Below are 25,415 nucleotides of genomic sequence, written 5' to 3' on the forward strand. Positions count from 1 at the left end.
CTTCATCAGATAGTACTCCTAGGACTGGGGACATTAGCTAATCAGCTCTTGCAATGGAACAAGGACACCATTCTATTAGTTCCCACATAGGGAATTAAGGCAAAAGGTATTTCCAGGTCACACACCTAGTAGATAACAAACTCCCACTTACAAAGGTCTCTATGATGTGGCAAATGTTGCCTAACTAGCAGGTGGAGTGATGCTGTTTCAGTGAGAATGATGTTTATGTCAATTTTAGGTTCACCTGGATTTCATCTGTACAGGAAGATTTCATTGGTACTGTTTTCATAGGTAAGAAATTAACAGGAAATTGGAAACTCTTTGTGTCAGAACTATCTTGCAAGACTGCTGTCAATAGAGGTGTGTGGCCTTAGCCTTTAAGGCCTGGGCTGTAGCTCGGAGATCATTATTAGAGAAGGAAACAAAATATTCTGATACAAATGAGCCATTGTCCATACTTTGGGGGAAAATCCACATGGAGAAATATACACTAAGAAGGTTTCATTTCATTTTTTAATTTGGGGGATTTGAATATTAATTAATCACATTAAAAGAGTAGAAATAAACAAGTCTCCCTGCAAAGATAAAAAAAACAAGCATGAACAAATATTAAATGTTTGACACTTTTCCTCCCAATATGTCGTCACTTTTCCTTTTTGCTTGTAGGGAAAATAGGTGTCATCATCCCTTCTATTCTAAGTGTCTTTGACACGTAATCCACTAATTTCACAACACATGTGGTAAGGCCATGCTTTTTTTCATGAGCCCCATCTTGTCAGTTAATTATGTCACACTTTAAAGGAACAGCAATAATGAAACTAGTCAGCTGTAACCAGAAAATTTTAATATTCACGTATAGCTGCTTTTTCAAGTGTTGGGCTTTATCTACTGAAAAGCCAAGAACTCCAGAGATCCACCTATATCCGCCTGTCTCCTTTCCCCTATCTCAATAGCTAGGGTTAGAGAAACAGGAAACTTTTGTTGTTGTTTTAAACATGGCTTCTTGGAACTTCATGCTTGTGGCAGCTAATTTACCAAGTAAGCCACCCTCCTTGTTCTGTTTTTAGGGTGCTAGGAATGCTAGGAATGGAATCCAAACTAAGTATTTTGCCACAGACTTACATTTCCAAGGTTGTGTGTGTGTGTGTGTGTGTGTGTGTGTGTGTGTGTGTATGTGTGTGTGTGTGTGTGTGTGTGTGTGTGTGTGTGTGTGTGTGTGAATATGCTGCAGCTTCCTAGAGAACAAAGGGACTGGAGAGAAAAGTTGTGTTTCAGAATATAGGACCCAGCCATCCAAGGTTGGGTGTTGACATGTAAGAAGGACTTCCTTCCGCTCCACAGGTGGTCTGGCTGCTGGCACAACACTTCTGTCCCAGAGCTGTTAGCAGTCTGCCAGGTGGAAAGAGAAGCTGGGTCACAGCTGGCAAGTTTGAAGGAGCCTCATTGCCTCACCCCGCCAGACAATGACTTAATGGATTTGCTGCTAGGATTTACAGAGCAGGAAGGTAGCAAGGGCTTCCCCTTTAGTAGGGGAAAGGTTAAACTGCTTATTGGGAAAGCACAGAGGGAAGGGTGGGGAGGATCCCTTGTGACTCTAGAATCCCGGCTCAACAGGATAGAAATAAGGGCCAAATATGTTTTAGAGGGAAACTATGATCCTTTTACTTCCCTCCTTTCATTTTTCCCTTTATTCTTTTCCTCCCCTATCCCTTTCCTCTCTGCCTGCAAATTTGACTCCTGATATGTGTTAGGAAGCCACGATTATCTAAGCATTCTTTGTATCTAATCTGGTTCTGTGTCCATCAAGTTAAACTTGGGCCCACTCTAAGCGAAGACAATGCTAAATCATATCAGTGAACTGTCTTCTATAGTCAAAGTTTAAAACTTTTGTTAGATTCTTCCCTAAAGAGCCAAAGTATTAAGGAATGAGGATGGGAGATGGAGAAAGAGTTACACAATCTACCTTTTAAAAGTTACCAGGGAAACTGAGGCTGGAGCACGCTGTGGGCTCAGGAGTCGCGGTCAGTCTGAGCAACATAGTGCATCCTGCCCTTCAAAAATTGTGAGACGTTGGAAGCTTTGTTTTATTAAATTTAGCAAAGTGGAAACATCTAGTAGAAAACTGAGGGAAAAAATCATGTGAGTTTCAGAATTAACTAAAACCCCTACTGCTCGTTACTCATCAGTTGTAAAATCATATAAAGTGTTTGACTTTCTAGTTTTCCCTCCAGAGTAAAACTAGACCTATCTTAGAATCATTTACTTGATTAGGTCACTCCTGTTGTTTGAGTGTCTCCATGACGTCATCAGTTAGTGGAAGCTGAATTGGACTCGGCATGCTTGCCCCCAGAGTGAAGGGAAGCCACAAAGTGCACTAGAACATGATGACGTAGATGATAGCAGCTTCCCTGATGAACTAGAGCGTATTTGTATGCCCAAAAGCATGAGAAGAACACACAAAGGAAACAAACCACCCTGTATACAAAGGGCAGATTATGTGTGTCTTTTCTCTCACTAGAAACAGTTCCTTTATGTAATCGTCCTTGTTGGCCCCTGTGTGGGTGGAACGCGACTTCCTGTGAAGAGCTATTACACACATTGGCAGTTTTTACAACGGTTTTAGATGATTTTATATGAGAACAAAGCAATTACAACGAGTAAGTATGAAAATTATTAAATCTTTAGCAATCTATTCGCCAAGCTGAACTTGTTATAGTACAAAGTGGAATGACAAAAGATAAAAGAAGGGTGGGTGCCTGCCAGAAAGAAATAAATGAGAAATCACTTTTCAATAGCCAGAACATTTTATGTTCTCACTTTTATTTCTGACTTTCTAATTTGTCCATCTCCAGGGGTCTCAAGGAGCTTCTGCAACAAACTTTGATCGGAGGATCTGGAAGTTCACAAATGTTAGAAATGGAAAATGATGGTGTTCTGTTCTTTGCCCCTCAAAGAGTCACTGCTATTGCCCCAATGCTTTCTGGTTGCTGTCCACAGGTCAGTCTTCCTGTGGCTGTACATCCCTCCCACTCTCTGCTTCTTCCTCATCTCCAATAAGCTCAACACCCTTTTGCACACCAGCCTCATCTGGGGTCTTCAAGCTTTTCCGCCCCTACATTTGCAGATGGAGGGAATCAGAAGCAGAAGGCAGATTATTATTTGCACCCAGGGCAAGTCAACACAACAGAATCACCAGGATAGAGCACTGTATTTATTAATTTATTGAGCTTTATTTGCTTTTGGTCCATCTGAATGAACTGAAAAAAAAAAGACTCAGTCCATTTCCTTTCCTGTCATTTGTAAGGTGAGAACAGGTTGCGCATTTTCTTTTCTTGGATATTGGTGGGTGTGTGGGGGAGCACTCTCATAGAGGCAGGGGGATGGGGGATGGAATGGGGGTTTCTGGAGGAGAAACTGGAAAAGAGGATACCATTTGAAATGTAAATAAAAAAATATCCAGGTTGTACATTTTAAGATTTATGTTAAAGCACATGGGAATCATATACTTAAGCTCTGGTGTTCTTGGGACTTGGCTGTGTTTATTTCTTCATATAGTGTTAGAAATTGCTTTGAGCACAATGTCACCAATATTTACTATCGGAGCTTTGCAAAAATATCCTAATCCTTCATTTAAACATGTTTTAAATCATATTAATAACGTTCTACTAGAAAAATTGGATTTTCCTGGGCAGGAATTTCATATATAGAATTGTTGTTGCCTTAGTGGATAACAAACAAAATGACATATTTAGCAGTTACATGGAAGCAATTGTTGCAAAAATACACAGTAAGCAGCATACAGACAAATTTTATTTTCACTAGGTTTTTAAAGACTTATTTTAGTTTCTATTTGTTTGCCATGTGTTGTGCGTGCGTGCATGCGTGCGTGCGTGCGTGCGTGGGAATCTGGTCCTCTGATAGAACAGCAAGTACTCTGAAGCATGGAGATGACTTTCCAGCCTTTTATACAGCTTTTAGAAGGCTACATTCCACAACTTTCATCAGAAAGTCTCTCTGACAGGCATGTTCTCTGTACTGTTTCCTAAGCTTTTCTTTTCTTGGTGTGCATATCATAGAGCATGCATAACTAAGGAATCTGCTTTTTACCTAATCACTAAATTTGGAGTGAATCAAGATTTTCATGGTGGAGGATCATTGGTGTTATAATGTATATATGCTTCTCAGATATTGTGTGTTGGTCCTTAATGGATGCAAATTATCTCCCAAATCTGGTGAATAACAACAGCACAAACTCAAGAACAGTTTCTTTCTCATTATATAATTTTTTCATTGCTTAGGAATTCAGAGGGCTTATCTGGATAATGTTTCTGTCTGTGTGGCCTCCATAGGTGTTACCTGGTGTATCTGCCTTTTGTCCTGGTTTCTTTGATGACTCCAATGCTGGCTATTTGGTGGGGGTTACTATCAGACTGGGTTTGGTCGCTGGCCCTGCCTTTATATATTGTATTGTAGCATCACCCAATTGTCTCTGAAATACAAGTGAGATTTCTAATGTGACATTCAATGCTGTTAAAACAAAAGTAAGATGAAACTGCAGTTTCTCTTAGTGTTAAGAGCCAGTGTCAGCAGAATGTCATTTCTGCCACACAGTTCGTCATAGTGCTTACCAGATCGAAGACCTGGGAGGTGAGGGGATTAGACCCCACTTTTGCGATGGAGGAGTATTTTTAAAATGATGGCCTGCTGGTTGAATGAAAAATCAATATTGACCCGGACTGAGGAGATACTAGCTATTTAAGAATACACGATCCAGGATGATCTAATTTCAAAGCTATCATCTTCTACTTGTGGATGGGATGTCCTTCATTTTTGCCCACAAGGAGATAAAAATTATTAGCACACTAAAGTTAACATATTGAAGAAAGTAGATACTGAAGTGAATTAAGCATCCCAAAGCATGTCTTTTTGTCCATGACTCTAAAAGAAGATGAATTATGTCAGTATTTTCTCCAATAGAAATGAGTTTAGAAGAGTTCCTCAGCTTGTCACTGTTATCTTAGATGGGCATTGTATTAAACTGTCTTCCAAATGCTTAAGTTTATACCCAGAGATTGGTGCTGCTCTAAGCCTTCATTAGAGAAGTTTCTTTTTACAGTAGGCAGTGGCTAATTTAGAGATCTACAACTAGTCACAATCCAGAGAGTAAATAATCATTGTTCCTCAACGAGATGTCTATTTACTCATGACATGGCTCAAGAAACACTGAGGAAGAAGAAGGGAGAACATATTTAAGAGACAGAGGTTGGAATGGAGTGCTAAGAAAGTTTACTATGGGACAATAACATAACGTACTTGGTAAGGGCCTTTGTTGCAAAACTTGATTTGATTCCTACAATCCATATAGCCAGTAGGAGAGAACCACTTCCTGTAAGTTGTTTTCTGATCTCTGCATATAGTGAATGTGTGCACTCATGTGTTCACATATATACACAATCTTATACATTAATACCTCTTTTACATTTACAAAATAAATAACCAAATAAAAGCTTGGGGGAACAAAAATATTCACAGGAGAAAATATGGAAACAAAGTTTGGAGCAGAGACTGAAGGAAAGGCCATCCAGAGACTGCCCACCTGGGGCCTGTATATATCCAGCCCATATATAGCCACTAAACCCAGACAATATTGCTGATGCCAAGAAGTGCTCACTGACAGGAGCCTGATATAGCTGTCTCCTGAGAGGCTCTGCCAGAGCATGACACAGAGGCGAATGCTCGAAGCCAACCATTGAACTGAGACCAGGGTCCCCAGTTGAGGAGTTAGAGAAAGGATTGAAGGAGCTGAAGGGGTTTGCAACCTCATAAGTACAACAGTATCAACCAACCAGAGCTCCCAGGGACTAAACCACCATCCAAAGAGTACACACAGACAGACCCATGGCTCCAGCTGCATATGTTGCAGAGGATGACTTTGTTGGGCATCAATGGGAGGAGAATCCTTTGGTCCTGCCAAGACTTGTTGCCCCAGTGTAGGGGAAGGTCAAGGTAGGAGGTGGGAAGGGGTGGGTGGGTTGGGGGACACCCTCATAGAAGCAGGGGGAAAGGGGATGGGAAAAGGGGTTTATGGATGGAAAACTGGGAAAGGAGATAACAATTGTAATGTAAATAAAAATTATCCAATTAAAAAAAGCATAAAATATATTATCTTCTGTACATGACCCAGCCATTGAATCCGTGAACTCACTGTAGTGGTGCTACCCATATAAGACTTGCACAAGAACGGAACCATCACTTTCCTCATGCATCTGTTGTAGGTTCCTGAGGCTCCACTTCTCATTGAGGGACTACAGTCAGTTAAAAGGTTTTGAGGGAAAGAGTTCACTGAGGGAAAGAGTTCACTTTCTGTATTGGTGCATCCACTAATAAGTTGTCTCTATTGGAGCTAATGACCCTCCACTCATACCCATTCAAACAACTATAACTAAACCCAGTGGTTAAGACAGAAGTGTTATTAAATGTCATCTTGTCGGAAAGAAGAAAATTTTCAGGAGACAATTCAAGACATGAGAGAAAGATCAGATGGAAAGTGTAAGAAAGTCATAAGAAGGGGTGAAAGTGCCCTAAGTCCAGTTCAGTGTATACATACATAAAAATTGTGGAAGAATAAAAAATAATCTTGGTTTGTATCACACAGTTTTTGAGAGAAAATATTGTTGCTTATAATATATAAAGAGAACATGTATCTTACATGCATGCTGTAACATTTAAATATATCAAAAGTGAGAGGGAATGAAAGGCATTTGAAACATTGTTGCTAAAGCTGGAGACATAGCCCAGTGGCAGATGTTAGGTCTTGGGCCTGCTTTTTTTTTTCCTTTTTTTTGTTTTCTTTTTTTTCTTTTTATTTAATACTTAATAATAATTCTTTGGTTTCTTGGCAAACATCCCCCTCCCCCCTCCCCTTCCTTATGGGTGTTCCCCTCCCAGCCCTCCCCCCATTGCCGCCCTCCCCCCAACAGTCTAGTTCACTGGGGATTCAGTCTTAGCAGGACCCAGGGCTTCCCCTTCCACTGGTGCTCTGACTAGGATATTCATTACTACCTATGAGGTCAGAGTCCAGGGTCAGTCCATGTATAGTCTTTAGGTAGTGGCTTAGTCCCTGGAAGCTCTGGTTGCTTGGCATTGTTGTTCATATGGGGTCTCGAGTCCCTTCAAGCTCTTCCAGTTCTTTCTCTGATTCCTTCAACCGGGGTCCAATTCTCAGTTCAGTGGTTTGCTGCTGGCATTCGCCTCTGTATTTGCTGTATTCTGGCTGTGTCTCTCAGGAGAGATCTACATCCGGCTCCTGTCGGTCTGCACTTCTTTGCTTCATCCATCTTGTCTAATTGGGTGGCTGTATATGTATGGGCCACATGTGGGGCAGGCTCTGAATGGGTGTTCCTTCAGTCTCTGTTTTAATCTTTGCCTCTCTCTTCCCTGCCAAGGGTATTCTTGTTCCCCTTTTAGAGAAGGAGTGAAGCATTCACATTTTGATCATCCGTCTTGAGTTTCATGTGTTCTAGGCATCTAGGGTAATTCAAGCATTTGGGCTAATAGCCACTTATCAGTGAGTACATACCATGTATGTCTTTCTGTGATTGGGTTAGCTCACTCAGGATGATATTTTCCAGTTCTAACCATTTGCCTACGAATTACATAAAGCCGTTGTTTTTGATAGCTGAGTAATATTCCATTGTGTAGATGTACCACATTTTCTGTATCCATTCCTCTGTTGAAGGGCATCTGGGTTCTTTCCATTTTCTGGCTATTATAAATAAGGCTGTGATGAGCATAGTGGAGCACGTGTCTCTTTTATATGTTGAGGCATCTTTTGGGTATATGCCCAAGAGAGGTATAGCTGGATCCTCAGGCAGTTCAATGTCCAATTTTCTGAGGAACCTCCACACTGATTTCCAGAATCGTTTTACCAGTCTGCAATCCCACCAACAATGGAGGAGTGTTCCTCTTTCTCCACATCCTTGCCAGCATCTGCTGTCACCTGAGTTTTTGATCTTAGCCAATCGCACTGGTGTGTGGTGAAATCTCAGGGTTGTTTTGATTTGCATTTCCCTTATGACTAAAGATGTTGAACATTTCTTTAGGTGTTTCTCAGCCATTCGGCATTCCTCAGCTGTGAATTCTTTGTTTAGCTCTGAACCCCATTTTTTAATAGGGTTATTTGTTTCCCTGCGGTCTAACTTCTTGAGTTCTTTGTATATTTTGGATATAAGGCCTCTATCTGTTGTAGGATTGGTAAAGATCTTTTCCCAATCTGTTGGTTGCCGATTTGTCCTAACCACAGTGTCCTTTGCCTTACAGAAGCTTTGCAGTTTTATGAGATCCCATTTGTCGATTCTTGATCTTAGAGCATAAGCCATTGGTGTTTTGTTCAGGAAATTTTTTCCAGTGCCCATGTGTTCCAGATGCTTCCCCAGTTTTTCTTCTATTAGTTTGAGTGTATCAGGTTTGATGTGGAGGTCCTTGATCCACTTGGACTTAAGCTTTGTACAGGGTGATAAGCATGGATCGATCTGCATTCTTCTACATGTTGACCTCCAGTTGAACCAGCACCATTTGCTGAAAATGCTATCTTTTTTCCATTGGATGGTTTTGGCTCCTTTGTCAAAAATCAAGTGACCATAGGTGTGTGGGTTCATTTCTGGGTCTTCAATTCTATTCCATTGGTCTATCTGTCTGTCTCTGTACCAATACCATGCAGATTTTATCACTATTGCTCTGTAATACTGCTTGAGTTCAGGGATAGTGATTCCCCCTGAAGTCCTTTTATTGTTGAGGATAGTTTTAACTATCCTGGGTTTTTTGTTATTCCAGATGAATTTGCAAATTGTTCTGTCTAACTCTTTGAAGAATTGGATTGGTATTTTGATGGGGATTGCATTGAATCTGTAGATTGCTTTTGGTAAAATGACCATTTTTACTATATTAATCCTGCCAATCCATGAGCATGGGAGATCTTTCCATCTTCTGAGTTCTTCTTCAATTTCCTTCTTCAGTGTCTTGAAGTTCTTATTGTACAGATCTTTTATTTGCTTGGTTAAAGTCACACCGAGGTACTTTATATTATTTGGGTCTATTATGAAGGGTGTCGTTTCCCTCATTTCTTTTTCGCCTTGTTTCTCTTTTGTGTAGAGGAAGGCAACTGATTTATTTGAGTTAATTTTATAGCCAGCCACTTTGCTGAAGTTGTTTATCAGCTTTAGTAGTTCTCTGGTGGAACTTTTGGGATCACTTAAATATACTATCATATCATCTGCAAATAGTGATATTTTGACTTCTTCTTTCCCGATCTGTATCCCCTTGATCTCCTTTTGTTGTCTGATTGCTCTGGCTAGAACTTCAAGAACTATATTGAAGAAGTAGGGAGAGAGTGGGCAGCCTTGTCTAGTCCCTGATTTTAGTGGGATTGCTTCAAGTTTCTCTCCATTTAGTTTAATGTTAGAAACTGGTTTGCTGTATATGGCTTTTACTATGTTTAGGTATGGGCCTTGAATTCCAATTCTTTCCAGGACTTTTATCATGAAGGGGAGTTGAATTTTGTCAAATGCTTTCTCGGCATCTAATGAAATGATCATGTGGTTTTGTTCTTTCAGTTTGTTTATATAATGGATCACGTTGATGGTTTTCCGTATATTAAACCATCCCTGCATGCCTGGGATGAAGCCTACTTGATCATGGTGGATGATTGTTTTGATGTGCTCTTGGATTCGGTTTGCCAGAATTTTATTGAGTATTTTTGCGTCGATATTCATAAGTGAAATTGGTCTGAAGTTCTCTTTCTCTGTTGGGTCTTTGTGTGGTTTAGGTATAAGAGTAATTGTGGCTTCATAGAAGGAATTCGGAAGTGCTCCATCTGTTTCAATTTTGTGGAATAGTTTGGATAATATTGGTATGAGGTCTTCTATGAAGGTTTGATAGAATTCTGCACTAAACCCATCTGGACCTGGGCTTTTTTTGGTTGGGAGACCTTTAATGATTGCTTCTATTTCCTTAGGAGTTATGGGGTTGTTTAACTGGTTTATCTGTTCCTGATTTAACTTCGGTACCTGGTATCTGTCTAGGAAATTGTCCATTTCCTGTAGATTTTCAAGTTTTGTTGAATATAGGCTTTTATAGTAAGATATGATGATTTTTTTGAATTTCCTCTGAATCTGTAGGTATGTCTCCCTTTTCATTTCTGATTTTGTTAATTTGGACACACTCTCTGTGTCCTCTCGTTAGTCTGGCTAAGGGTTTATCTATCTTGTTGATTTTCTCAAAGAACCAACTTTTGGTTCTGTTGATTCTTTCTATGGTCCTTTTTGTTTCTACTTGGTTGATTTCAGCTCTGAGTTTGATTATTTCCTGCCTTCTACTCCTCCTGGGTGTATTTGCTTCTTTTTGCTCTAGAGCTTTTAGGTGTGCTGTCAAGCTGCTGACATATGCTCTTTCCTGTTTCTTTCTGCAGGCACTCAGCACTATGAGTTTTCCTCTTAGCCCAGCTTTCATTGTGTCCCATAAGTTTGGGTATGTTGTACCTTCATTTTCATTAAATTCTAAAAAGTTTTTAATTTCTTTCTTTATTTCTTCCTTGACTAGGTTATCATTGAGTAGAGCATTGTTCAATTTCCACGTATATGTGGGCATTCTTCCCTTATTGTTATTGAAGACCAGTTTTAGGCCGTGGTGGTCTGATAGCATGCATGGGATTATTTCTATCTTTCTGTACCTGTTGAGGCCTGTTTTTTGACCAACTATATGGTCAGTTTTGGAGAAAGTACCATGAGGAGCTGAGAAGAAGGTATATCCTTTTGCTTTATGATAGAATGTTCTATAAATATCTGTTAAGTCCATTTGGCTCATGACTTCTCTTAGTCTGTCTACGTCTCTGTTTAATTTCTGTTTCCATGATCTGTCCATTGATGAGAGTGGGGTGTTGAAATCTCCCACTATTATTGTGTGAGGTGCAATGTGTGTTTTGAGCTTTAGTAAGGTTTCTTTTACGTATGTAGGTGCCCTTGTATTTGGGGCATAGATATTTAGGATTGAGAGTTCATCTTGGTGGATTTTTCTTTTGATGAATATGAAGTGTCCTTCCTTATCTTTTTTGATGACTTTTAATTGAAAATTGATTTTATTTGATATTAGAATGGCTACTCCAGCTTGCTTCTTCTGACCATTTGCTTGGAAAGTTGTTTTCCAGCCTTTCACTCTGAGGTAGTGTCTGTCTTTGTCTCTGAGGTGTGTTTCCTGTAGGCAGCAGAATGCAGGGTCCTCGTTGCGTATCCAGTTTGTTAATCTATGTCTTTTTTTGGGGAGTTGAGGCCATTGATGTTGAGAGATATTAAGGAATAGTGATTATTGCTTCCCGTTATATTCATATTTGGATGTGAGGTTATGTTTGTGTGCTTTTCTTCTCTTTGTTTTGTTGCCAAGACGATTAGTTTCTTGCTTCTTCTAGGGTATAGCTTTCCTCCTTATGTTGGGCTTTACCCTTTATTATCCTTTGTAGTGCTGGATTTGTAGAAAGATATTGTGTAAATTTGGTTTTGTCATGGAATATCTTGGTTTCTCCATCTATGTTAATTGAGAGTTTTGCAGGATACAGTAACCTGGGCTGGCACTTGTGTTCTCTTAGGGTCAGTATGACATCTGTCCAGGATCTTCTGGCCTTCATAGTTTCTGGCGAGAAGTCTGGTGTGATTCTGATAGGTCTGCCTTTATATGTTACTTGACCTTTTTCCCTTACTGCTTTTAATATTCTTTCTTTATTTTGTGCGTTTGGTGTTTTGACTATTATGTGACGGGAGGTGTTTCTTTTCTGGTCCAATCTATTTGGATTTCTGTAGGCTTCTTGTATGCCTATGGGTATCTCTTTTTTTAGGTTAGGGAAGTTTTCTTCTATGATTTTGTTGAAGATATTTACTGGTCCTTTGAGCTGGGAGTCTTCACTCTCTTCTATACCTATTATTTTTAGGTTTGATCTTCTCATTGAGTCCTGGATTTCCTGTATGTTTTGGACCAGTAGCTTTTTCCGCTTTACATTACCTTTGACAGTTGAGTCAATGTGTTCTATGGAATCTTCTGCTCCCGAGATTCTCTCTTCCATCTCTTGTATTCTGTTGGTGAAGCTTGTATCTACAGCTCCTTGTCTCTTCTTTTGGTTTTCTATATCCAGGGTTGTTTCCATGTGTTCTTTCTTGATTGCTTCTATTTCCATTTTTAATTCCTTCAACTCTTTGATTGTGTTTTCCTGGAATTCTTTCAGGGATTTTTGTTTCTCCTCCCTAAGGGTTTCTACTTGTTTATTAATGTTTTCCTGTGTTTCTCTAAGGGAGTTCTTCACGTCTTTCTTGAAGTCCTCCAGCATCATGATCAAATATGATTTTGAAACTAGATCTTGCTTTTCTGGTGTGTTTAGATATTCCATGTTTATTTTGGTGGGAGAATTGGGCTCCGATGATGCCATGTAGTCTTGGTTTCTGTTGCTTGGGTTCCTGCGCTTGCCTCTCGCCATCAGATTATCTCTAGTGTTACTTTGTTCTGCTATTTCTGACAGTGGCTAGACTGCCCTATAAGCCTGTGTGTCAGGAGTGCTGTAGACCTGTTTTCCTGTTTTCTTTCAGCCTGTTATGGGGACAGAGTGTTCTGCTTTCGGGCGTGTAGTTTTTCCTCTCTACAGGTCTTCAGCTGTTCCTGTGGGCCTGTGTCTTGAGTTCACCAGGCAGGTCTGCAGCAGACAAGTTGGTCTTACCTGTGGTACCGAGGCTCAAGTTCGCTCGCGGGGTGCTTCCCAGGAGCTTTCTGCGGAGGCAGCAACCTGGAAGATCTGCGCCGCCGTTTCTGGGAGCTTCAGTGCACCAGGGTTCCAGATGGCGTTTGGTGTTTTCCTCTGTAATCAGTAATGTGTGCAGAGTGCAGTCTCTTCTGGTTTCCCAGGCGTGTCTGCCTCTCTGAAGGTTTAGCTCTCCCTCCCACGGGATTTGGGTGCAGAGAACTGTTTATCTGGTCTGTTTCCTTCAGGTTCCGGCGGTGTCTCAGGAGCAGGGGTCCTGCCGCTCCTGGGCTCTCCCCTAAGGGAACCCAGAGGCCTTATACAGTTTCCTCTTGGGCCAGGGATGTGGGCAGGGGTGGGCAGTGTTGGTGGTCTCCTCCGCTCTGCAGCCTCAGGAGTGCCCACCTGACCAGGCGGTGAGGTCTCTCTGGGCATGCTTTTCTATCACTTCGGGTATCCTTGCTTGCCAGCAAGGTCAGAAAGATAACGCTTATATTTAAGTTTGCCAAATGGAGAATTCTGGTCTTTTCTTCTACCTTAGATCTACTTTAGTGACTGTTTCCATTCTCTGTAGGTCTCAGCTGTGAGTTACCACAGTTGGTGCTTCTTTCCTGTATTATGCTGGGTATTGTTTCTCTTCCCACAGCTGAGGGCTGGTGGTCAAAGCTGTTAGCAGCAGATCCAAGGCTGTTGTGGCTAACACCAGCAGTTAAAGTCATTGCCACTGCCTGAGAGGCTCTTGCACTTCCTTGTTTAAAAAGTCACATTATGTCGTGGGACTAACTTGTAAAAATTTTGTGGGCAATCAGAAACCCTTGAAGTTTTCACACAGAGAAAGGAAAAGGTTTGCCCGGTGAGAAAACCAGGGTTGGATATTTTTGTCCTTTTCTTTCTAGTACAAGGCATCCCAGAGATGCTTTTTCACGGCAAAAGAGTTAATCAAAACTGACCAGTGCTGGAGAACGGTCTGTGGTTTGTGTATTTACTGTTAGCGGTGATGTATGTGTGCGTTTCAAGAACTTTGAATGTTTAGATCGAGTCTGTATTTTTGTGGCTTGTCTGGGCTCAAATTCACAACCTCATGAAGAGTTATTTTATTGCCTAAAAATGAACTCTGCCCCTTCACTATCAAATACTACAAACGCAGATAGTTCAAGCCTTTGAAAACGCTTTATAATGTAGTGAAAATGGAAACCACTTCGTTTAACGTCATCAGAGATCTGCAAAACATGAACAATGAGGTTTGATAGGAGGCCACTTTGGCGTTTGCTGTGAAATGGTTTTCTGTGAAGCATTTTCCCCTCACAACCGGACTGATTACTTTCAGGTCTCTTCTTGACACTTTTTCCCCCTTTCTGGTCATCAAGTTTCCTTTTCCTTAAAAACAAGCTAGAGCTCCATGATTGGTCAACTCTTTCCACCAACTCACTGCTGCTCTTGTCCCCTAGTTAGGAGATTTTGGAAATCCCCATGACATCCTATTTTTCTTTTTTACCAAATACATCTCTAGTTGTGTGGCTATGAAATTTTATCCTAAGAGCTGACTGGCTCTTTCTGACTTTAGCACACACTGCAGTTCATCGTCTGACTTACCAGCACAGTCCGGAATTCATAAAGAAGTTCCTAGTGGGACAGTGACCACATGTTGTCTCAAATAATAGATTACTTAACATTCTTTTAATATAAGAGGGAAGCTCTGGAGAGCTACCATTTCTTCTCTGGCCTTTGGGCAGTGTGGAGAGGAATCAGAAGTGTGTCAGCTGTACCAGAGACTACTCTCTGACCCTTCCCTGGTTTCTCTGGGGCCATCAAGAGAAGAACATTGAGATATTAGTTCCCTTAAAGAGACAGCTATATGGGTTGAGGATTTGGCTCAGTGGTAGAGCGCTTGCCTAGGAGGAGCAAGACCCTGGGTTCGGTCCCCAGCTCCAAAAAAAAAGAAAAGAAAAAAGAAAGAGACAGCTATTACCCTGAATTCCTTTGATGAGCTGAAGAAAGAGACAACACTACTCTTCACTGCCTTCGGTTCTTTCCCATGGTGTCTACTTTGTGTTCCCTTGGTACTGAAGTTAGGCCCAGTCCTTCAGAAGAATGTTACAGTCTTCCAGTTACTAGAAAATCTTGATAAAACTATATGGTATAACCATTTGTAGTTTAACCAGGAACTTCTGAAAATGCAAGCATAAGAGTTAAAGGCTGACTTTTCTCCCATAGTACTTACCCGTCCTAGGTATGCACTACATCTTCTAAACTATACTTTAGGTAAGCTACTCAGGTTTGGGTCTTAACTTAGACTTTTTCAGGATGTGACAAATTTTTTTTCCACCTTTCCTCCCTGCCTTCCTCCTCCATTCCTCCCTTCCTTTCTTCCTCCTTCCTTCCCTCCTATTTTTTTTCTATGCCCCTTCCTGTTTTTCTATCTCAAGTGCTTTACCCTAATCACACATCTGCCCCATACGATGGTTCATGATAAACATGGGTTAAAAACATAGACATTACTTTCTTTAAAAATAAAATGTTCTATTGATTCTTTGTGAATTTTGCATCATGCAGTTCAATCCCACTCATCTCTACATGCCATCCATTTGTATCTGCCCTCTTCCCTTGCAACCTCCCCACTCTAAATTAAATTAAATAAGTGAAAAGATAGAATAAAAAATATTGTCATGGAAGCTATAGTGTGTCACACAGTATACCCTTTTGTCCACATTTCTTTGCTTGCAAATGTTCATAGCAATATTGGTCTAGTGTGAGGCCTCTGGCTTCTGCTATACTATCAATACTAGAACCTCATTGGGACTCCTCCTGGTTATTCTGTTGTTGCCCTGTGTCATGGAGATCCTGCAGCTTTAGATCTGCAGGACTGTCCCTTTCATGTGCTCCAGCAGATCATAGAGGAGAAAGATGTTGGGGTGGGTCAACTCAAAGCCTTGGATCTGGGCCTGAGAGGTAACTGAGTTGGTCGGCCCACCAGTTCTCCTATGCTCCCACCACCAGGGTGAGCACTCTGGTACTTCCCTGGTGGCTCAGCTAATGCTGTAGCTGACAGGAGGCAGGGTCAGCTCTTCTCAGGGTCCTCAGGGCTGGCTCACAGCTCTACTGCATTGCCCAGGTAAGGTACAAGGCACTCTTTTGGGTGCAGCATCCAGAAATTGCGGAGGGGGGGAGGGAGTGAGGCAGCTCTCCCACTCTCATGACCTCTGGGTCAGCTCTCCCAGGGCCAGCTTTCCTTGTGGCAGGTGGGATGTGTGTGTGTGTGTGTGTGTGTGTGTGTGTGTGTGTGTGTGTTTGTGTGTAGGGAATCTCTCCCTCTCCCATGCTACCTCACAGCAGACTAGGGATGGAACTAGCACTCCTGAGTTTATGCTTTCAGGGTTAGCTCCACTGTGCTGTTCAGGTGAGGGGGAGGAACCAGTTCTCCAGAGTGTGTTGACCAGTGAGGTGGCAACTCTGCACAGTGCCTCATCTGCATGGCCTCTGGTGGTAACACAAACCTGAGAAACCAACATAGATTGTGGCTGCCATAGGATCATGGACCAAGACATGTCCCCCACCCCACGAGCATACTAGGCCTAGATGTCCCCATGCCCTCAGGTGGCAGTGAAGGCACCTAGACCAGCAGTCCCCCTCAGTAGGACAACCTTCAGTTATCCACAATTTCTGGTGAAAGGCCAGACCGCTGACATCTACATGGTCTTTGGTGGTATCTCAAGACACGGACATCAACAGAGACCACAGCTGTAGCAGGACCACAGACCCAACATGGTCCTAGGTAGTCTCCCAGGGCCATGACCTCACCATGGCCTCCTCATATCTGTCTGTTCCTCACTGCCATCAAGTGTCCAGTTCTACTCTCTCCACAGTGTACAATCCCCTTAGCTTTCCTTTCTCTTCTATCTTTCCCATTTCTCCATCATGAACTTTTCCCTCTTAGGTACATCAGTATCTTTCTTCTGGCTTCCATGGGCCTGTGTGACCAGGATAGATGCTGGGGTATCTCTCTTCTGATCACCGTAGGCTGGCTAACCAGGGACCGGCTCTTCTGGACATAGCCTAGGTGAATGCTTGAGTCCATTCCAACCTTCTTTTGTCTAGCCTCCTAGATCCTCCCACAGCATAAGATAAATCACAGCATTTTGGTCTTAGAAACTTGATGTCCAAACTAGTCCTGTTGGCAAAGATTGGTAACCTCACTTAGGATGGTGAGGCATGAGGAATTTAACAGATTCTGTGTCAAAATTTAAAAGGTAAAAAGGAGATGTGGGTATATCTCCTGCAGAAGACCACTCATTTTGTGATATAGTCCATAAAGAATTCCTAGTTCTCAGAAGGAATTGTACCAAACCCTTCCAATTCCATCCAAATAGGAAAACAACTTTTTCTTCTTTCACAATGTCTTTTGAACAACCTTTGTGCATGCATGTTTTCAGTCTTTACTGATGGGCCTTCTGTATTTGCTTTTTCTTTAAGACAGAGTTGTGCAGATCAATGGCCTTTGTGCTTGGTGTTCTTAGACTCCCCACCTTCTGACCCAACAGAATTAGCATCAATATTAGTTTCTTGTATCAGTAGCTCACCCCTGTACTATCATAGGTTGCATAGTTTTGTATAATTCATTAAGTCAAGTGTTCATTGGCTACTTTAAATGGTAAGCTCTAAAACTTGTTGCCTCTGATTAAGAAAATAGTCTTGATGGCTTTAAGCACACTGAGTAAGCTATCGCCAAAGCCTCTATAGAAGCAGCTCTTCCCAGGCATCCCCCTGTTCCAGTTCTCTGAAACTTTTTGATATGAAATTTCTCTTGGAGACACTAAAACATGTGGATTATAAATCTAAGTTAAATTTTTCATGTATACTGAGGAATTTAAATTTCTATCTCTGTACTAGTGTACTGAAAAAAAAGCCTAAACCTCTTTGTCTAGACTTGGGCATTAGTTTTTTGTCAAGGTAGAACTATACTCTCTTTTTCTTCAGATGTATTCTCCTTTGTTCATACAGTTTCCAACAATATGGGAGTCATACCTGTTTTAATCAGGTAGAAAGAGCGGGTAACCATTGATTACTTTCAAACACTTTGAAGCATTTTTTTCTTTCAAGTTTTTAAAGGAGGATTTCCTTCTACTAAAAATAGTATGAGCTGCTTCCTCTGGTTCTACTGCCCACTGACCTATGGAAGTGTTCTCCTGTGTCTAACGCTTCCTTAATCCCTGGGCTTGCCACAGAAATTACCTTGAGGCTTTCTTAGCTGCTGAAATGCTATAGAATTTGATTTCTAGGTTGCAATGCTTTGGCCTCTCTAAGAAAGTATATTAAATAATGAATTTTATGTCAGAAAAACCATATTGTCAGTTCTTTAAATATAAATTCCTCTCACCAGATATTTATCTAAATTGCTCTCATTAAAAAAAAAAAAAACATAATGAAACAAAACCAAAGAAACAACCTGTCTTATTCAAGAAAGTCACAGTTGTGGGTTCAGGTCTGTTCTTTTCTAAACAATTATCTTTTTTTTTTCATAAGTGGTTACAGATTTTTTTAAAAAATTTTTTTAATTAACTTGAGTATTTCTTATTTACATTTCGAGTATTATTCCCTTTCCCGGTTTACGGGCCAACATCCCCCTAACCCCTCCACCTCCCCTTCTTTATAGGTGTTCCCCTCACTATCCTCCCCCCATTGCCACCCTCCCCCCAACAATCACGTTCACTGTGGGTTCAGTCTTAGCAGGACCCAGGGCTTCCCCTTCCACTTCCATTCTTACTAGAATATTCATTGCTACCTATGAGGTCAGAGTCCAGGGTCAGTCCATGTATAGCCTTTAGGTAGTGGCTTAGTCCCTGGAAGCTCTGGTTGCTTGGCATTGTTGTTCATATGGGGTCTCGAGCCCCTTCAAGCTTTCCAGTTCTTTCTCTGATTCCTTCAACGGGGGTTCTGTTCTCAGTTCAGTGGTTTGCTGCTGGCATTCGCCTCTGTATTTGCTGTATTCTGGCTATTTCTCTCAGGAGAGATCTACATCCGGCTCCTGTCTGCCTGCACTTCTTTGCTTCATCCATCTTGTCTAATTGGGTGGCTGTATATGTATGGGCCACATGTCGGGTAGGCTCTGAATGGGTGTTCCTTCTGTCTCTAAACAATTATCTTTTACCATTTTCTTAACTATTTCATTTTCAAGACTAAGAACCCTAGGCTATAAATGTGTAACCAGGCACATTATAAAGGCACACCACATACTTAACATAAGTTCAAAACATACATAACATAAGTTCAAAAGGTACATGAATTTTTTCATCATCTTCACTAAAGACTTTGGAATGTCTACTGTGTATATCAACTGTGCAGTCAGATATGGTAGAGATATAAAGAATTATATAAATGTAAGAACTCAGTGGTCTTCAACTTGGATTTTGTAGCTAGAAACTCCATATATAAAGAGGTAAATAGCTATACAGATAATGCTTTGAGAACATCAAGTATCAGGGAGAGACTTTTCATGCTCTGGCATTCACAGTATACCTATGGAGGTGGATGCTATGAAGATGTTTAGGAGAAAAGCTAGTCAGAGCTTCTCTGCTATACAGTGATTTTAGAGTATAGCAATGGTAGTAGAAAGTACTGAAAGACCTAAGGCTAAACCAGGTAGGTGGATGGTAGATGAATGCCTGAGATAGCTTCTTTCCAGAGAAAAGAGAGAGAGAGAGAGAGAGAGAGAGAGAGAGAGAGAGAGAGAGAGAAAGAGAGAGAGAGGATGGAAAGCATAAATGGAGAAAAGGCAGCGGAAAATGTTCCACAGGAGCTCTGCCCTTGGTCATGACTTTTGTAGCCTAGGCAATTCACTTGCTGCTTTGAATATTAGATTTACAGTCATAAAGCAAGGGTTGTTGTACTTTTCAAAACGGAAGCAGCTAAGAAGAAACTTTATCAGAAAAAGATGAATAAATTAGTTTAGTTTATGAGGCTGACAGGCTAAGGAGGTCCTCTTACTCTGAAATAAAACTATCACTATGTCATTTATCTTTGGACTCTGGCAGTTTGAATCATGATTGGAAGGAAGCCTTAGTGAAAATCTATAATTGGAGAAGAAACACAAGTGAAGTGTAATCCAAAGAACTGGGTAAGATGAACAGCAGCAGGTCCCAGGAGCTTGGGGAAATAGATGAAGACTTTATTAATGAAGCAAGAGAGCCTTAAGTGTCAATTTATGTTTAGATAGCTTCTGAATTTTCTCTGGTTTAGTGAATACCAAAGACTACAGCTTATGATCTATTCAATACCATTTGATATTATTAAATGACACTATAAAAGCATCATTTGAAGTTGCACAAGAATTTGGATATGCTAAATATCAGTGACAATAGTCCTGGAAAACTGTTAATTTTCCTCCATGGGTAAATTAGAATCAAATGGTAGAGTCTTGAACAAAATAGACAGCAGTGGTTACTGCAGTAGTACAGAGATGAAGTGTAGACTCATGGCAGTTGACAGTCTTGTAGAGATTGAGGAGCCATTTGAAAACACACGTGGAGGAAGTGTGGTGTGAATGAAATCTTGGCGGAGAGATGTGTATGAGTTGTGGCTGTAATTTGACTCAGTGAGAACCTCAAGACTGAACAGTATACCCAAGACTCTCAGTTCTGTTCTCACATTATAGGAAAGTACAACCGAGGAATTCCATGACTACATCAACAATTCTCAACTTTAGGTCACATGAAAGAATCTATCCCATCCCTCATACCTACACTCTCTAAGACATACATTAAATATCATTCCTAAATGTCTATGCTCCAAATGCAAGGGCACCTACATTCATAAAAGAAATCTTACTGAAGATCAAATAATCCATTGCACCTCACACAATAATAGTAGAAGATTTCAACACCCCACTCTCATCAATGGACAGATCATGGAAATAGAAATTAAACAGAGACATAGAGAAACTAGCAGAACTTATGAACCAAATGGACTGAACAGATATTTATAGAACATTCCATCCTAAAACAAACAGATATACCTTCTTCTCAGCATCTCATGGAATCTTCTGAAAAATTGACCATATAATCAGTCACAAAAACAGGGCTCAATAGATACAAGAAAATAGAAATAATCCCATGAATCCTATCAGATCACTATAGACTAAGTCTGGTCTTCAATAACAACAATAATGACAGAAGACCCACATATACATGGAAGTACAAGACTCTACTCAATGATAACCTGGTCAAGGAAGAAATTAAAAACTTCTTAGAATTTAATGAAACTGAAGGTACAACATACCCAAATTTAAAGGACACAATGAAAGCAGCGCTAAGAGGAAAACTCATAAATCTGAGTGTCTGCAAAAAGAAACAGGAGAGAGCATACATTGGCAGCTTAACAGCACACCTTAAGGTCTAGAACAAAAAGAAGCAAATACACTCAAGAGGAGTAGAAGGCAGGAAATAATCAAACTCAGGGCTGAAATCAACCAAGTAGAAACAAAAAGGACTATACAAAGAATCAACAAAACCAGGAGCTGGTTCTTTGAGAAAATTGACAAGATAGATAAACCCTTAGCCAGACTAACGAGAGGACACAGAGAGTGTGTCCAAATTAACAAAATCAGAAATGAAAAGGGAGACATAGCAACAGAACCTGAGGAAGTTAAAATAATCATCAGATCCTACTACAAAAATCTACATTCAACAAAACTGGAAAGTGTGGAGGAAATGGACAATATTCTAGACAAATACCATGTACCAAAGTTAAATCAGGAACAGATAAACAACTCCATAACTCCTAAAGAAATAGAAACAGTTATTAAAATCTCCTAACCAAAAAGAGCCCAGAACCAGATCTGTTTAGCACAGAATTCTGTCAGACATTCATAGAAGACCTCATACCAATATTGTCCAAACTATTTCACAAAGTAGAAACAGACAAAGCACTACCAAATTGCTTCTTTGAAGCCACAATTACTCTTATACCTAAACCACACAAAGACCCAACAAAGAAAGAGAACTTCAGACCAATTTTTCTTATGATTATTGACACAAAAATACTCAATAAAATTCTTTCAAACTGAATCCATGAACACATCAAAATGATCATCCATCATGATCAAATAGGCTTCATCCCAGTGATGAAGGGATGGTTCAGTATACAGAAATCCATCAATGTAATCCACTATATAAACAAACTCAAAGATAAAACCATATAACCACTTCATTAGATACTGAGAAAGCATTTGAGAAAATTCAATACCCCTTCATGATAAAAGTCCTGGAAAAATCAGGAATTCAATGCCCATACCTAAACATAGTAAAAACAATATACAGCAAATTAGTAGCTAATGTCAAACTAAATGGAGAGGAACTTGAAGAAATCCCACTAAAATCAGGGACTAGACAAGGCTGTCCACTCTCTCTATACTTATTCAATATAGTACTCGAAGCGTTAGCCAGAGCAATCAGACAATGAAAGGAGGCCAAAGGGATACAAATTGGAAAGGAAGAAGTCAAAGTATCATGCTTTGCAGATAAAATGATAGTATACTTAAGAGACCCCAAAAGTTCCTCCAGAGAACTACTAAACTTGATAGACACTTTCAGCAAAGTGTCTGGGTATAAAATTAACTGAAACAAATCAGTAGCCTTTATCTACTCAAAGGATAGACAGACTGAGAAAGAAATTAGGGAAATGACACCCTTCACAATAGTCCCAAATAATATAAAATACCTTAGTGTGACTTCAACCACAAAAGTGAAAGTTCTGTTTGAAAAGGATTTCAAGTCTCTGAAGAAATTGAAGATCTCAGAAGATGGAAAGACCGTCAATGCTTATAGATTGGCAGGATTAGTATGATAAAAATGGCCATTTTGCCAAAAGCAATCTATAGATTCAATGCAATCCCCATGAAAATTTCAACTCAATTCTTCAAAGAGATAGAAAGAGCAATTTGCAAATTCACTTGGAATGACAAAAAACCCAGGATAGTGAAAACTATCCTCAGCAATAAAAGAATTTCTGGGGGAATCACCATCCCTGACCCCACGCAGTATTACAGAGCAATAGTGATTAAAAACTGTATGGTATTGGTACAGAGACAAGCAGATAGATCAGTGGAATAGAATTGAAGACCCAGAAATGAACCCACACACCTATGGTCACCAGATCTTTGACAAAGGAGCTAAAAGCATCCAATGGAAAAAAGCGCATTTTCAACAAATGGTGCTGGTTCAACTGGAGGTCAACATGTAGAATCTAAATCAACCCATTCTTATCACTCTGTACAAAGCTTAAGTCCAAGTGGATCAAGATCCTCCACCTCAAACCAGATACACTCAAACTAATAAAAGAATAAGCAGGGAATAATCTGGATCACATGAGCACTGGGGACATTTTCCTGAACAAAACACCAATTGCTTATGCTGTAAGATCAAGAATCAACAAGTGGGATCTCATAAAACTGCAAAGCTTCTGTAAGGCAAGGGACACTGTGACTAGAACAAAACAGCAACCAACAGATTGGGAAAAGATCTTTACCAATCCTACAACTGATAGAGGGCTTATATCCAAAATATTCAAAGAACTCACGAAGTTAGACTCCAAAGAGCCAACTAATCCTATTAAATGGGGGTATAGAACTAAAGAAAGTATTCTCAGCTGAGAAATATGGAATGGCTGAGAATTACCTAAAGAAATATTTAACATCCTTAGTCATCAGGGAAATGCAAATAAAACAACCCTGAGATTCCCGCTCAAATCAGTCAGAATGACTAAGATCAAAAACTCAGGTGACAGCAGATGCTGTCGAGGATGTGGAGAAAGAGGAACACTCCTCCATTGTTGGTGGGATTGCAAGCTGGTACAACCATTCTGGAAATCAGTCTGGAGGTTCCTCAGAAAATTGGACACTGCACTACTTGAGGACCCAGCCATACCTCTCCTGTGTATATACCCAAAAGATGCTCTAATATATAATGAGGACACATGCTCCACTATGTTCATAGCATCCTTATTTATAATAGCCAGAAGCTGGAAAGAACCCAGATCCTCTTCAACAGAGGAATAGGTACTGAAAATGTGGTACATCTTCACAATGGTGAACTGCTCAGCTATCAAAAACAATGACTTCATGTGATCCATAAGTAAATGGATTGAACTAGAAAATATCATCCTGAGTGAGGTAACCCAATCACAGAAAAACACACATGGTATGCACTCATTGATAAGTGGATATTAGCCCAACAGCTGGAATTACCCTAGATGCAATCTACAGATCACAGGAAGCTCAAGAAGAGGGATGACCAAAATGTGAATGTTTCACTCCTTCTTAAAAAGGGGAACAAATATATTCATAGGAGGGGATATGGAGGCAAAGTTTAGAGCAGAGACTGAAGGAATGGCCATTCAGAGCCTGCCCTACATGTGGCCCATATATATATACAGCCACCAAAACTAGATAAGATTGATGAAACTGAGAAGTGCATGCTGGCAGAAAGCGCATGTAGATCTTTCCTGAGAGACACAGTCAGAACATGTCAAATAAAGAGGTGAATGCTATCAGGAATCCACTGAACTGAGAACAGGACTCCCGTTGAAGGAATTAGAGAAAGACTGAAAGAGCTGAAGGGGCTTGCAACCCCATAAGAACAGCAATGACAACCAACCAGAGCTTCCAGGGTCTAAACCACTACCCAAAGACTATACATGGACTGACCCATGGCTCCAGTTACATAAGTAGCAGAGGATATTCTTGTTGAGCAGCAATGGAAGGAGAAGCCCTTGGTCCTGCCAAGGTTGGCCCCCCAAGTGTAAGGGAATGTTGGGGGGTGCACGGTAAGGATGATGGATGGGGAGGGGAACACTTTTATAGAAGAAGGGGAGGGGAATGGCATAGGAGGCTTATGGACAGGAAACCGGGAAAGGGAATACCATTTGAAATGTAAATAAAGAAATATCCAATTAAAAAATAGAACTCAAAAATTTGGAATCTCAAGGAGGATACAAATGTGAATCAAGGTCATGTTCGCTATTTAGTAGGCCATACTAATGAAAACATCATTGACATAGGATCCTCTGCCAACCTGCTTGGAGAAAGCAGTTCTGTTTCAGGTTGAGTTGATGCCTTATCTCCTTCCCTTGGGTGAATTCAGAGCATGCTTGCAGATGGTTCTCTGTGATTCTAACAACTTCCTTGTTCTTTCTTCTGGAGTATTAACTTAAATACCAGGGTTCGACTTACTTTTGTAAAAATAATTGAAGTATCAACTTAAGGGCTCTTTGGACAGTCGGTTGGATGGTGGTCTTCAAAAATATTGAGATCCATTTGTTTGTAGGGTGGCCAACTTATATCTTTGGAGTTATCCCAGTTGTAGCTTAAAATTCTATATTCTGGGATCTACTTCAGCTTCACTCAGATCAGTAAGGCGAGCACTCCTTAAAAAGAGGTAAGTGGTAACTTAAGGTGATCCTTCTTGGTTAGTTTTCCTCTAAACTCACTTCTTTACCTCATTAACAGTAATTCCTGGTGTTATCCTCCAAACAAATTGTTGCATTCTCATTTTTGGCTTAGGATCTGCTTTGAATAGCATATAAGAAAACCAGATCACAGTATTTGCTTGTGAGGATGCAGGACTATGACCAGCCTCATGGTTTGTATAGTAGC

Source organism: Rattus norvegicus, chromosome 2 (genome assembly GCF_036323735.1).
Source record: "Rattus norvegicus strain BN/NHsdMcwi chromosome 2, GRCr8, whole genome shotgun sequence".
Taxonomy (NCBI): domain Eukaryota; kingdom Metazoa; phylum Chordata; class Mammalia; order Rodentia; family Muridae; genus Rattus; species Rattus norvegicus.